We start from the raw sequence: 14,013 nt of genomic DNA on the forward strand, positions 1-14,013 counted from the left end.
TGTTCTTATTTACTTATTTAAGAAGTAGGATTCTGAAAATACACATAGAAACTGGGAAATCACCATTAATACTGCCCTTACTGGTGCACATTGGATGGAATCTCTCAGTTCATGCATTGGGCTGAAACAATGGACAGCTTGCATTTTGTGATCGATAATACTGATTATGAGAACTAACATTATTTACCATTTCCAGAAGCCAGACTTTTTAGGAGTATCTTCTCCTTCTTCCCCACTATGAGTCTCTGAAGTAATGGCATCCTCCCTACCCCATTTTCCTAATAAGAACCTTGAAGCTTAGAACCCCTCTATTATTGGTCTGAGGAAAAGAGCAGACCCACAGTTCAAGTCCATCTCTGGCTGTGTCTGACTTGAGACCAAGTCTTGAACCGCTGTCTAGCACTAAAACCAAAAGCTTCTGACATCTTATTTTAAATGTAACTGAGTTAGAAATTGATCTGGATATTTAAAGAAACCAAGTAAGCAGTATCTGGGCTAAAATGAAACATTTCATGATGAGATGAGTCAGATCATCTGTTGTATAAGTTAATATTTTAGCGTCTGTCCATTTGCTTGTGATGAGATATGCCTGCATGACCAGGGTTGAGGAGGCTCCGTGGTCTCCGTCCTCACCTAGAAGTTTTTCCTTAAGGATCTGGGGATCCAACTACTCAGGAGGCAGGCCACTTCTTTTAAGAAACTTCACTAGAAAATCTACCCAATAACTTCTAGGTACATCCCATGGGTTAGGACTGCGGTGGCATCTCATCAGGGAAGTGGGCAAATGTCACTTTGGGGGAGAGTATATGTTGTCACTCTCAATTCAACCAGTGGCAACTGTGGCAGAAAGACACAGATAACCTTGACAGAAGTCCCTGCCAGAGAGAGAGAGGCAGCACATATAGGATACTAGAGACTAGACTCGGTAGGAGTCACCAGGACAAGAGAGGCGGCAGGAAGTTCTGGGGTGTTAGGGCAGGAAGAATTCCTTCCTTGACTCTTTCCCCTGGGTGCCGGTGCCAGTGCTGGAATGGTGGTCCTCGGCTGGCTCTGCCTGTCCTGGCATCACTCACGTGAGATGTCAGCAGCAAAACAAGTCCCAGTGCTCATCTCTGGATGAGGAGGCTGAGATAGACAGCACTTTGATGGAGCCACCAAAGTAGACGACACAAGGGTGGAAAGGGAGGATTCTCCCTCCTTCCAAAAACCCTCCATGGTGCTCTTAGAAAGGAAAAATGATGCTAAGTAGCCAGAAACCACAAAGAGTCACACTTGCTGGGTACCCAGTTTGCTGGTGTGTTGGGGTTGGAGGGTGTGTACTTGTGCACTGTTACATGGGTGTGTCTGTTAGGGCAGAATAGAAGGGGCCAGGCCCCTACTCTTTTGGAGATTAACAGGATTGTAGCCCCTGCCCTGTGGTGCTGCTCAAAATGTGAGTTGAAATGGAGGGAATCCAGTTGAATTTAATGGAGGACTACTAATTTCAGAAGGGGACAAGCAAAAGTGTGGTCAGTGGACACTTGCATCAGAATTACAGCAATAGCTTATTTTAAAACTTATTCATTCATTGAATATGTATTGATTCCAGAGATGTGACCAGAATTTAAAAAAAAAAAAAAAAAGGAGCTGAGAACAAAATGGTAAACAAGGAACACATCATCCCTGACTTCTCAGAACATTGTTGAGTGAGGAAAACTGTGAAAATTTGAAAATTGTAATAATTAATAAAGTAAGTAAAGCAATGACACATGGTGATGTTGTGAAAGCAGCAAATGCCAGCAGGACCACAAAGAACAGAAGTCTCCCAACTCCTTCCTGTTTTCCAGGCACCAGCTAAGTAAGCCCTTGAGTCCTTGCTAAGGCCCAGGGCAAGAATGACAAACTGACATCAGCTATCTCTCCTCTGTGGATACCTCAGAGTCAATGTTCCTTTGATTTAGAAAACTAGAGGGACTTTTGCTTTAGCGTGACACACAAGCTTTGTTTCTCACCTCTTGCTCCCTAAATCCCACTAAACTCGCTAAAATTGTAGATATTAAGCCACAAGTTCTGAGAGATTAGGAGAGGAGAAAAATAGCTCTTACAAAATGTCAAAGTGTTTTCTGGAAGGTAAAACACAGATGAAATCAGGAGCCTAAGGACAGGAAGTTGCGACCTCCATGTGCATTGCATTGAAGATGCACAGAGAGAGGAGGTTACAGACCATATGAAAGTCAGGTCATCCTGAGAACCTTCAGGGAGTGGAACTTCATACCAGGGACTGTGGAAAGCAGAGGTAAGACTGGGAACCAAGAAAGGATGTCGACTCTCTTTATAACAGAACAGTTGTCCCTTTCCCACCAACTCCTTCCACCATCCCATACCACCACAGCTGGACCTGCCTTCCTCCTAGAAAGTGGACTGTCCTGTAATTTAAGAAACGGGTCCAGAAATTTCCAAGATAAGGGACAACAGGAAGGAAGGAGTGAGACACGGGGATAAAAATAGGACAGAGAGAGTTAAGTCAGAGTCTGCATTCTGAGCCCTGGAATGTCCGGGCCCCTTCCCAAATTCTGCTCTCATAAACGTAAAGCAAGACACACACTTCTCTAGGCAGAAGATTGGCATGTTCACTCAGGAAAATATTTCATGGTCCCAGAGAAAAGACCTAAACATACAAACGTTCTGCATTCCCCACATTGGACCTGGCCAAGTAACCAGCCCCTCTACCCTGGCTCTAAGGCAATCAGAGATCCAAACCAATGTTTTTAGAGCTTAGCCCTTAAAAAACGGTGGACAAAGAAAAGTCTGAGCAAGGCCTGCAACATGAAAAAAAAAAAATCTAAAAACAAAATCTAAAAACAAAAAAAAACCCATCTAAGAAAAAGGTGAACGGAGACAGACAAACAGAAGCAAAAGGAAGGTTTTATAAAAGTAGTTATTACTATCCTCAAGAAGATGAAGATACTTTATTCATAAAACAAGAACATAATACTTTTCAAAAAGGACAAACAGAATGTGAGATAAAGCTCTTAAAAATAACAAAGCTATTAACCTAAAGTTTAAACAAAATCTGAGAAGGGTTGGAAGATAATTTTGAAGAATTCACCTTGAGGTCACCTCGGAAAATAAAACAAAATGTGACTACCAGAAGGGATGGAAATGCAATTGGAAGATCTATCTGTGAGAGACCAGGCAGTAGAATTTCGAAAATGAAAGGTCAGAGAAAGCAGAAAGAAATTATTAAGGAAATAACTCAAGAAAATTTCTCAGGACTATATTTGGGTCTTCAGATTGCAAAGGTCTAGTAAGTATGCAGCCCAAGGACAGGCAGGACCCCCATACCAAGGTGCATCATGATATACTAGATACTGAACATAAAATAGAAGGAAAACCCTAAAAACTTCCAGGAAGGAAAAATAACATTTTGTATGCAAAGAAGCAGGAATTAGAAAGCTATCAAACTCTTCAGTAGAAAACTGGGTAGTAGACAACCACAGGAAATTACTTTTAGAAGCAACAAAGGGAGATGATTGGACAACAACTGGAGAATGATCAATGGATATTGGAATAAGAAAACAGAGAGCAATGGGAAGGTCACCAGGGAAAACTGGGACAGATAAGTATTATGGACTGAATGTGTCTCCTAAAAATTTCATAAAATCCTTCATAAAATTTCTTGAAATCTTTAATCCCTAGTGTGAGGGCATGAGGAGGTGGGGACTTTGCCAAGTGCTTAGGGCATGAGAGTGGGGCCCTCGTGAATGGGATTAGTGCCCTTATAAAAGGGTCCCCAGAAAGTGCTCCCTCCAGGTCTTTCCACCATGTGAAGACACAATAAAATTTGGCAGTTGGTGTGCCTGGGTGGCTCAGTTGGTTAAGCATCTGCCTTCGATTCCTGTCATGATCCCAGGGTCCTGGGATGGAGTCCCAGGTCAGGCTCCCTGCTTACTGGGGAGCCTGCTTCTCCCTCTCCTCCCCTCAACAATGAATAAATTAAATTTTAAAAAAAGAAAGAAAGAAAAGGTAGTCTGTAGTCTATAAACTAGGAGATGGGTCTCACCAGAATCTGACCTTGCTGGCATGCGGATCACAGGCTTCCAGCTTCCAGCTGTTGTTTATAAGCGACTAGTCCCTGACACTTGGTTAAAGAAGCCCAAACAGTATTTTCAAAAAACAAGACAAATCCCGAACTTACTAGGAAATTAGCAATAGAATGATAGAAAGCGATACAAATTACCCACTTCCAGAAAGACAAAACTCTGCACAAGGGAGAAAACGGTCATAGTGTATCACTTGGTACAGAAGTAAGCACTGTTCGTGGTCACAATATAAACATCTTAAATATATGATTTTATCAGGAATTATAAATAACTTGATTGGGGCAACTGGAGTGGTGAATTGGGAGTGATGGTCCCAAGAGCTAAATATCTCAACCACCACACCAAAAAGTAGGTACTGCCTAAAACTAGCAAATGAAGAAATAGTACTAGAAACATATTTGTTAGAAAAATGCAGATGAATATAAAAGAATATCACTAGAATTGTTGAAAGTAGTTGCCTCTAGGAGGAGAGCTTTGGAGATAGATGGTTGTGGGAGGGAGGTGGAGAAATATACTACATATAAATTCTGTGTATGTTTTACCACTAGTTAAAAAATGAACATTAACTAAAAAAAAAAAAAAAAAGAGCGATGTGAAAAATTTTTACATCTGAATGCATAATAAAATTCCCAAATGTCATTAAAATGCCTTGTAGACTTAACGATTTGATAACTGTCTTCACCTGACAAAGACCACTGGTAAGTTTGAATTCAAGATTTTAAGCGGTCCTTGTAAAATGTCAACGTGCATTTTATTATGATCCCAACCAGCAAGAACCAGAGAATATAGCCGACCACTGATTTCCCAAGTTGAAGCGGTAAAATCTAATTTTGCTAGTATTACGGACCACTTTACCAAGTGCACGATAACTGTGAAATGGTGATTTTATCTCATCCCCCCCCCCCAAACCAATTTCATTTTGTCCTATTCATACTTCTGGGTACAATTTAAAAGATCTTATAAACGGAATCACCCTGTACTATTTTCAGTGCCTATAAGGTTAAGAAAGAGGAGTATATACTTGATTCCTTTTATTTTATTTTTTGTTAGGAGAATGCTACACAATCGGAATGAGAATAGATTGAACATCAGTCCAGAGACTCATTTTCATAAGAAAGGTTATAATAGGCAGAAGAAATAGAGTAAAATTTACTCTGAGATGGTGAGCGATAGGAGGCTGACTCCTTCCTCAGGCTGCTTTGCTTTTGTATTCTAGATGCCCTGGCCTGAAGGATCTTTTATGTAATTTAAACACATCCTCTGTTCTCAGAGCTGAGATAAACAATTTTGTATCTTCCATTTGCCAGCAAAGGGGAAGAGAGTCTGGATGGAAACGAGGTGAACATTTAGGCTGGGCAAACATGTAATTGCTCTGTTAGAAACACCTTCATCCAGAAAGATAAATTAATGTAACTCGTTTTGACAGCATCTTCTTGCACCAAATACGTTTCAAAGCAGGGACAGGATAGGACACAAGCTCTGAAATCAAAATGCAGAGATATATTTGTATCAAAATTATTTGTTTCTTCCACCCTCTGAAATAGGAAGCTGGTCCTGAGAACAGACCAGAAAGCCCTACCCCATGGAAGTGATGCAAATAGAAAAATCCACCATTTCACAGTGGTATGCTGCTGCAGATTCCTTCCACACAGGTAGAAAGATCTATGTGGTAACCTGGACTCACCGGACAGAGGACCCTCAAGGTTATCAGCTCATGGTCCCATCTTCTGGGCTTTAATTAACAATTTGGAACTTTTTCTTTCCACTGGGGAAAGAACTTCATTAACTGAATATTCTAATGAAGTACACTAAAAGTTTTAATGACATTAAAATGAAACTTTTTATTGAAGACTATTTAATGCAACTAAAATACAACTGAAGACAAACTCAGGCTTCGTGAAAATAACTGGAAAAAATTTATGGGGAAATATTTCCCAAGAGCAGGTGAGACCCACTGACAAAAAAGAAATACACCTTTCAGCAAAGTTTGAATGTCTTCATAGGAACACAGTGAAAATGGAAATGATCATTTTTTAATTGCCATGATTTTAATTGCCATGAAAAAATGAACTGCTGAATTTGTTTAATTCAAGAGCTATTTGCCAGCTGAAAGTATTAAGTCCGTAGGCAGAAATCTCCATTTGGTTAAATTTTATTTTGGTATTTACTGCTGAAAATATTGACTTTAAATTATACTACATCAAAGTTGATTAAAAACATCCATCAGTATTTCAGACAGGCATGTTGTGAATAGCTTTCCTTTTGGAAGGAGCTCACCCCTGAGCTTTAGGAGAAACATTGGCTCCCTTTGGTGGTAAAGCGGGGAGGACTGACAGCCCACTGACGATGGTGTCCCCCAGACCCGGGTTCCTGAGCACAAAATACCGTGTGGTTGCCTGCCCCGCCTTATGGGGAAGGGCGTGCAGCCCACACACTGGAGCACTAGGATGAGGAGAGCATTTCCAAAGGGGTGCCAGGAGGCAGGCAGAGGACGGACAAAGATTTCAGCATATACCTGATGACGGGAAATGTCTTCCTTCCACTGTGCTCCCACTGGTGATCTCTAACTTGGGTTAAGGAAGCTACTTCCCCTTCCCACTTAATCCTATGTCCCAGATGCCATTTTGGGGCATCAAGGGGATTTCTGCCCTCAGGTCTCTGTCCACCCACGTGTCTCTCCCAGCAGGCAACAGCTACTTGTTGTCTCCCTATAACTGCCAGCCCTTCCAGCTTCAGAGAATCCTTGACCCAAAAGCTTTCTCCCCTCTCAGAGTCCTCTAGGACTAGGATATGTAGGCTTTGGCATTGTATAAACTGGGAGAAAGAGAGTCTTACAAACAGGAGGGATAAAGTGAGACAAGATAGAAATCCACTTCACCACGTGCTGGGTCAGGGCTAGCTGATTGGACCGAGCAAATGGCTCTCATGAGCAAGTTTTGTTTCGGACTGAAGGCATTCACCCCATGGCCAAAGTAATCAGGAACCAGGGACATGGTCAGCAATTGAAGAGCCAGTAGGGACCCAGCCCCAAGGCATGGGAGACCATTTCCCGAGCATGCCTTGGGCTCATGGACATGGAGAGCATCCAAACCACCTGGAAGTTTTCCTACCTAGTGATAAATTTTCTGAATCAAGCCCAGCTTTTAGAACTGGAAGTCCTCAAGGTCCTCATTATTTTATGCTGCAAAAATGTAAGTGCCCACAAAGCAAGAAAGGAGCGAAGGGAACAGATTGGGAGGGAAGACTGGGGCTTGGTGGTGAAGATAGCTAAGTGGTTAATACCACTGGGCTGAAGGGAGCCAGATACATTTAGAAACTGGGACACCTGTGTGTCCAGATCTCTTCTCAGAATGCAGAGGGCAGATGTGCATACAGAATACAGAATGAAGCCTCCTTTAGCCTTTGAGAGGCACTTGGGTCCAAGAGACAATGGAGTGGCTTACCCTACCGATCTTCATCCTCAACAGCCTCAGTAAGAACCCTCTCACCAAAGGGCATCTTCAAGAGCTCTCAACAAACCTGCAGGAAGTCAGCTGCCCCCTCCCCGCATGCTGAGATTTGCCTGATTACAATTTCCTTTCTTTCTTTTTTAAAGAAGTGTATCCAGTACATTAATATCCCAGAGAGAAAATGAGCATATTAGAGGCTATAAAAAGTACAGTAATAAAGAAATCTTCCAACTTTTCTTAAGTGTTTTCAAACTTATTTGAACATAGACTCTTGTATGTGCCGTGTGCATAAAATCCCCATTAATACCCCACCTCTAGAGTTCTATGGTGTCCTGCCTAGGAGCAACTGCCCGGAGAGGGAGCCGTCCATGTTGACACAAAGGCAGGGTTGGGCTCACTGTTGGTCACTGAGCCCAAAGGCTCTGTTGGGCTCACTGTTAAGCCACATTGGCTTACACCCCAGGCATCATCCTGAGAATCATTGAGGCACAGAATCCCATACAAAGTACAATTCTAGCCCTAAACTGGTACTTGGAGTCCATCTAACACAACTCAGAATTGTATAGATGAGAAAACCACCAGAATGAGAAAGCAAGTTGGTGGCTAAGACAGGTATGAAATCTGGATCTCCTGAGTCTTAGTCAGGTGTCATTCTGACTGCTCTATTCTTTCTCTCACTGATCACCTACCTCTTGTCCAGCTCGTTTGGGAGACCAGAAGTCTAGATAACACTGGCCACATTTTCTGACTTTGCCAGGCTCAATCTATTGCATTGCCTGAGATGCACGTCATCATTTCTCCCAAACAGCTCCACTTTCCTTTCCAGCCTACATCTTCTTCCCAGAGAATAGCACCACAATTCTTTCCATGACTCACACATTGGGAACCAAGTGTCATCTGGGACCTGTCCCACCTCTAATTGGCACAAGATCATTTACTCACTGTGCCTCTCACATGACACATCTCCCCTCCAGACCCTGAGGCCTCCTCCCATCACTCAGCAGGGCACTCATCACCTGAGGTCAACAGTGATGGAAGGGACTTCTGTCCCTCTGCGTCAGTCCCTCCACTCCCCCAGCCACCCTGCACACTCTTACTGGAAGAAGCTTTTTTGGTTTTTTTAAGATTTTATTTATTTATTTATTTATTTATTTATTTATTTGTCAGAAAGAGAGAGAGAGAAAGCACACAAGCAGGCAGAGAGCCAGGCAGAGGCAGAGAGAGAGGCAGGCTCTCTGCTAAGTAAGGATCCTGAAGCGGGACTCAATTCCAGGACCCTGTGATCATGACCTGAGCTGAAGGCAGTGGCCTAACCCACTGAACCACCCAGGCTTTCCCTGAAAAAGCTTCTTAAGCAACATCTTCCCTCCCTGCTTCCTAAATGAAAGCCATGCTGGTCCCAGTGAATCTATCCTCCACCTCCAGGCAAAACCTCCCATTCTCCATGTGTGGTGATGGCTCCGCAAAAGAAAGACTCTGCCTTGATCAAGTTGGAATGGCCCAGAATTAGTAGAGAATTTCCCAAAGAGTGGGAGAAAGAGTCCACTCTCTGCAGGATACATTATTTGAGTTTTCAAAATCTCTGCTACCACCATTCCATGTAAAGACATGATGTGGCCAGCAGTCCCTGATGCAGCCTCTCCCAACCTCTTGGTAAAAGACCAGGGAAAGCACAAGTGAAAAATGAAAACTTGTAACACACATTAAAAATGACAACAAAAACTGGCAGTCAATCTCACCATAAGGATCTGAGAGAATTTCCTGCTATTTATAAGACACACAGAGATGAACGGATACCCACAATCAGAGCTGGCCTGTGCTCTGTGTTGCATTAAATGGAGAAAACTTACCAACCTTAAAAAAATATAGAGATATTTTCTTCTCTGCTGCAAGTGTAGAATTTTCTGTAATGACAGAAATGTTCTACAGTCTGTGCTGTCCAGCACACTAGCTACTTGGGACTACTGAGCACTGGAAGTGTGCCTAACATAAGGGAGGAATGGAATTCTTCATCTAATTCAAATGTAAGTTAATTGCATTTGAATTGTATCACCACATGTGGCCACTAAATGGGCAGCATAGATCTAGACCCATCAGAAAGTCTGGGGTCCTCATCCCCTTCCTGCATAGTCAAGTGTGTCCCCTTTCCTGCCCTCAGCCTCAATATTCCTTATTTATGATCTAAGCATTAAAGGAAACTTCAAAAAAAAAAATAGTAACAACAGGGCACAACATGTCAGAGAGAGGGAGGGAGAGGACGTGGTGTTTGTATGCTGGGAATTATTTTTTTCTCTTTAATAAAACATCGGTTTGGTTATAGACTGGAGCCCTGAGACCAAGGGATAATGGGAAACTCTAGGTCTTCCTGCCGTCTGTGCAAAGGGATAGAAGGCAAGTTATCAGAAAGGGAGAGATGAATAAGGGAAGCATAAAGTATGTTTTTTAGGGCAGTGAAACTGTTCTGTGGGAAACTATCATATCATGGTGGACCCAAGTCCTTATACATTTGTCCAAACCACAAAGTGCACAACATCAAGCGTGACCCTAAGGTCAACTGTGGCCTTTGGGTAATTATGTGTCAGTGTAGCTTCGTCAGTTGAAATAAATGTACCATCCTGTGGGGGAATGTTGATCATGAGGGAGGCTGTGCCCGTGTGGTGGCATCAGGTATACCAGAAAGCTCTGTATGCTCCCCTCAAATTTTGCTGTGAAGCTAAAACTCCTCTAAAAATGAAGGTGGTTGTTGTTTTTAATTCCACAGGCATCTAAAATAGGAAGACAAACCAAACTGTAGATTACCAAGAAAGGATTAAAAACTACGTTGTTGTGAGTTTTGTCCTCTATGATGCTAAAGGATGAAGTAACAACAGAAGACATGAGGGAACAAAACACAACAAAACACTGTTTCCAAGGATTTCCACACAGGTTGCTGCTTACGTGCAAAACTTACAGAAAGATCACAAAGTCAAGAGCTAAGAGAAAATACATCTTGGGTGCCTGTCTCGCTCAGTCAGTAGAATGTGTGGCTCTTGATCTTGGGGTTGTGGGTTCAGGCCCCATCTGAGCTACGGGGATTATTTAAAAACAAATCTCTTTAAAAAGAAGAGAGAAAATACATCTTTACTTTTTTGGGAAAAAAGTACTTGAAGATGGACACAATTTCAAGCAAGAATGGAAAGTACTTAATACAGGGGAAATCTTGGAATAAAACTACCTGTGGAGAGTCTTAAAATTGGAAGTTGAGTACAACTGTGAATCTGGTTACAAATGAAATTTTCAAATGCAGTTACTGAAAGGAAACGTAAAATTGTACGTAACATAGATAATCAATCACAACATACATTAGTGGAGAACAGGAAGTAAGAAAGATGATCTAGTAAAAACATACTAACTTCTCCATCTTACATAGGAGGGAACAAAAAGACTTTTTTAAAAAGATTTTTACTTAAAAGACCGAGAACGCCTGCACAAGCAGAGGGGCAGGGGCAAAGGGAGAGAGAGAATCCCAAGCAGACTCCGTGTTAAATGCAGAGCCCAATATGGGGCTCGATCTCACAACCCCAAGATCAGGACCTGAGCCGAAATCAAGAGTTGGATGCTTAACCTACTGAGCCACCTACGTGCCCCAAAAGGATTATCTTTGGTATTTAAAGAACTGTAACTTAAAAAGGTCTTTTTAAAACATGATGGTAATGACCAATACTATTTAAATGAGAGGGTAGACCTTGCAAATCACTACAGCTGATACGAGGAAGGAAGCAGGTCCATTCTTTCTCCCCTATGCTGCCTTTTTCTTCTGAATTTCTTTATTCTTGCCTTGTCTTCCTCCAGTAGAATGTGAGCTCCTTGAAAAAACTGAGTTTGTTTTATTCACTGCTTATCTCTGGTACCTATAGAACCAAATATCTATTTATGTCTAAAGGTCTATATTTTTTGTATAGATAAAAGTATTTTTTCCCCTCTTGATTTCTTCCATTGGTTTAATTCTTAGTCTTTCTAAACCCTGAGAATTAAGGTCATTAAGATTTTATTCCAGTACTTTTATGATTTCAATTTTTTTTTAAAGATTTTATTTATTTATTTGACAGAGAGAGATCACAAGTAGGCAGACAGGCAGGCAGAGAGAAAGGGGGAAGCAGGTTCCCTGCTGAGCAGAGGCTTGATCCCAGGACCCTGAGATCATGACCTGAGCCGAAGGCAGAGGCTTAACCCACTGAGCCACCCAGGTGCCCCCTGATCTCAATTTTTAAAGATGTCATTCATTAACCCACCAAGAATGTGTTCTGCTGCCACACAGTAGGAGGTTAAAGTTTTCCAACAGCAAGTGCAAAATAATCATTTCTTCCCCACTGCTTTGAGATGCACTTTTTTTGGGGGGTGGGGGGGAGGTTGTACAACACATTACAGATATCAGAGACTTTTCCTTGGCTGTTTTTTCTATTCCATTACTCTGTTGATTTTTACAGAACAGCTAGTATTAATTTTTACATATTTAAGTGTATGTTACTTGTAGGAAGGACAAGACCTAATCTGTTTCATTTTCATTTATAATGTTAAATAAAACATAGCAGTATTTATTTGCAGTGAACAAGTCCGAGGGCATGTAAATAACCAACAACAGGGGATGGCTAACAAAGCTGCATTCATGCAAGGGATGGCGGTGTGTTTGATCCATCAAGCAAATGCCTGCGGCTGCACTGACACGCAGACTTCTGAACACACTTAACAGCAACACCACTCCCTGATCTGGAAATGACACAGCCCACAGAGCAATGTTCTCACCCTGTGCCAGCTGCCGCCATGAGAGGGCCTTGGGATACATTTAAAAATCAGTTTCTGAAGAATTTTTAGTGACTTCGAAGAATGCGACATGATTAAGTAAAAAAAAAAAAAAAATCAAGAGTGAAAACTAGAAACACAATGAGAGTCCAGTTCTGTTTTAAAATCTCCGTACATAGATATTTTAGACAGGGAGAGGGAGAGAAAGAAAAGAGGGGGTGGGGAGGAAGGGGCACAGGAAGAGGAAGAGAATTTCAAGCAGGCTCCACGTTCAGCTCAGGGCCCAAAAGGGGCTCGATCTCACCACCCTGAGCTCATGACCCATGATCCAAAATCAAGAGTCAGATGCTCAGCCAACTGAGCCATCCAGGCATCTTTCCATGTATTTTAAAGACTAAATGGAGAACAGAACAAAAGGTAAAGAAAATCCATAGTTATACAAAGGACTTTACTTTCGACTTCTCTGTAGTTTTCAAATTTTCTTCCATAAATTCTATTTTCATATGAACAAAGACACAGAAATCAAGAATCCAACAGTTGCAAATTTGCTGGTCTTTCCAGGACTGATCAATGGCATGGCCAGGTCTTCTGACTCCCCTTTCCATGATTAAACAGTAATCCAGGCACTGCGTAGCTGTCTCTGGATTAAATTTATTTGCTAGAGGCCACAAGCCCCACTGTTTCCTCAAGGTAATTATCTATCTTTCAAGATCCTGGTATCTGAGTTGGCTATAGAGAAGTCAGAAGCACTGCTCATCAGAGCCTAGACACAAAGAAAGGAAATCCCAAACTGGCACTTTGCAAAAAAAATCTCGAGTTTAAGTTTTGAGTTCTTTCCAAGGGCCATTTGCTAAGGTCAACCATAATTACAGGTCAATTTTAGCTACAGAATTGTAAAGATCATAAAGACAAGAAACTACTAAGATCGAACCCAAACCAAAAAAGAACACGAGAAGACATGCTTTTTTATTAAGAATTTTAAAAGAGGAAAATCAAATAGGTACCTAGCCAATGTCAGGGGCAGATGATGGGGAAATGCTGCCAGGTGTTTTTGTTTGTTTTTGTTTTTCCATAAAAACAAATTACCTTGCCAGCAGACCTGTAATAGAATACCTTATGCAGTTTCATTTACCATTTTTACATTTCTGCCAATCCTGATGTATACATATAAATACGAATAATGCATCCTAGTCCTTTTGAGTTAGTCTCCACAGCTACTCCTGAGCAGAAAATGCACTGAGGAATCAAACAGGACTTAATATTACACTGTGTTGTGTTTATTCAGGCTTATTTAACATCAAACAAATCAAAGCTAATGGCTATAGCAAAATTAACATGCACACCCATGAATGGATTAAAAATAAATGCCAATTCCCTGATTTGTAAACAGTGCTGCCCAGAGAATGAGGTGTTCTCGCCCACCCTGCTGCCCTCCCCTGAGATGCACAGAGCACTGCTCCAAGGTCAAGTCAGCGAGTGGCTAGCCTTGGCCGCGCCCCTCAGTCCCTCTGTTCTCATTGGTAGAATGGAGAGGACCACAGCTGTCCTACAGACCTCACCTTGTGCCTGGGGAAGGCCCTGTGAGGCCAGGGACCACGCCTGTGTGCTCAACACTCTGCACCCGACACCACCCTTAGGGCCTACACATCACAGAGTTGAGTAAACAGCCGTCAGTGATGGCAGGAGATCAAGCCCAGGAATGA

Source organism: Mustela putorius, unplaced genomic scaffold, assembly GCF_011764305.1.
Source record: "Mustela putorius furo isolate JIRA1106 unplaced genomic scaffold, ASM1176430v1.1 tig00003909_pilon_pilon_pilon, whole genome shotgun sequence".
NCBI classification, from domain to species: Eukaryota; Metazoa; Chordata; class Mammalia; order Carnivora; family Mustelidae; genus Mustela; species Mustela putorius.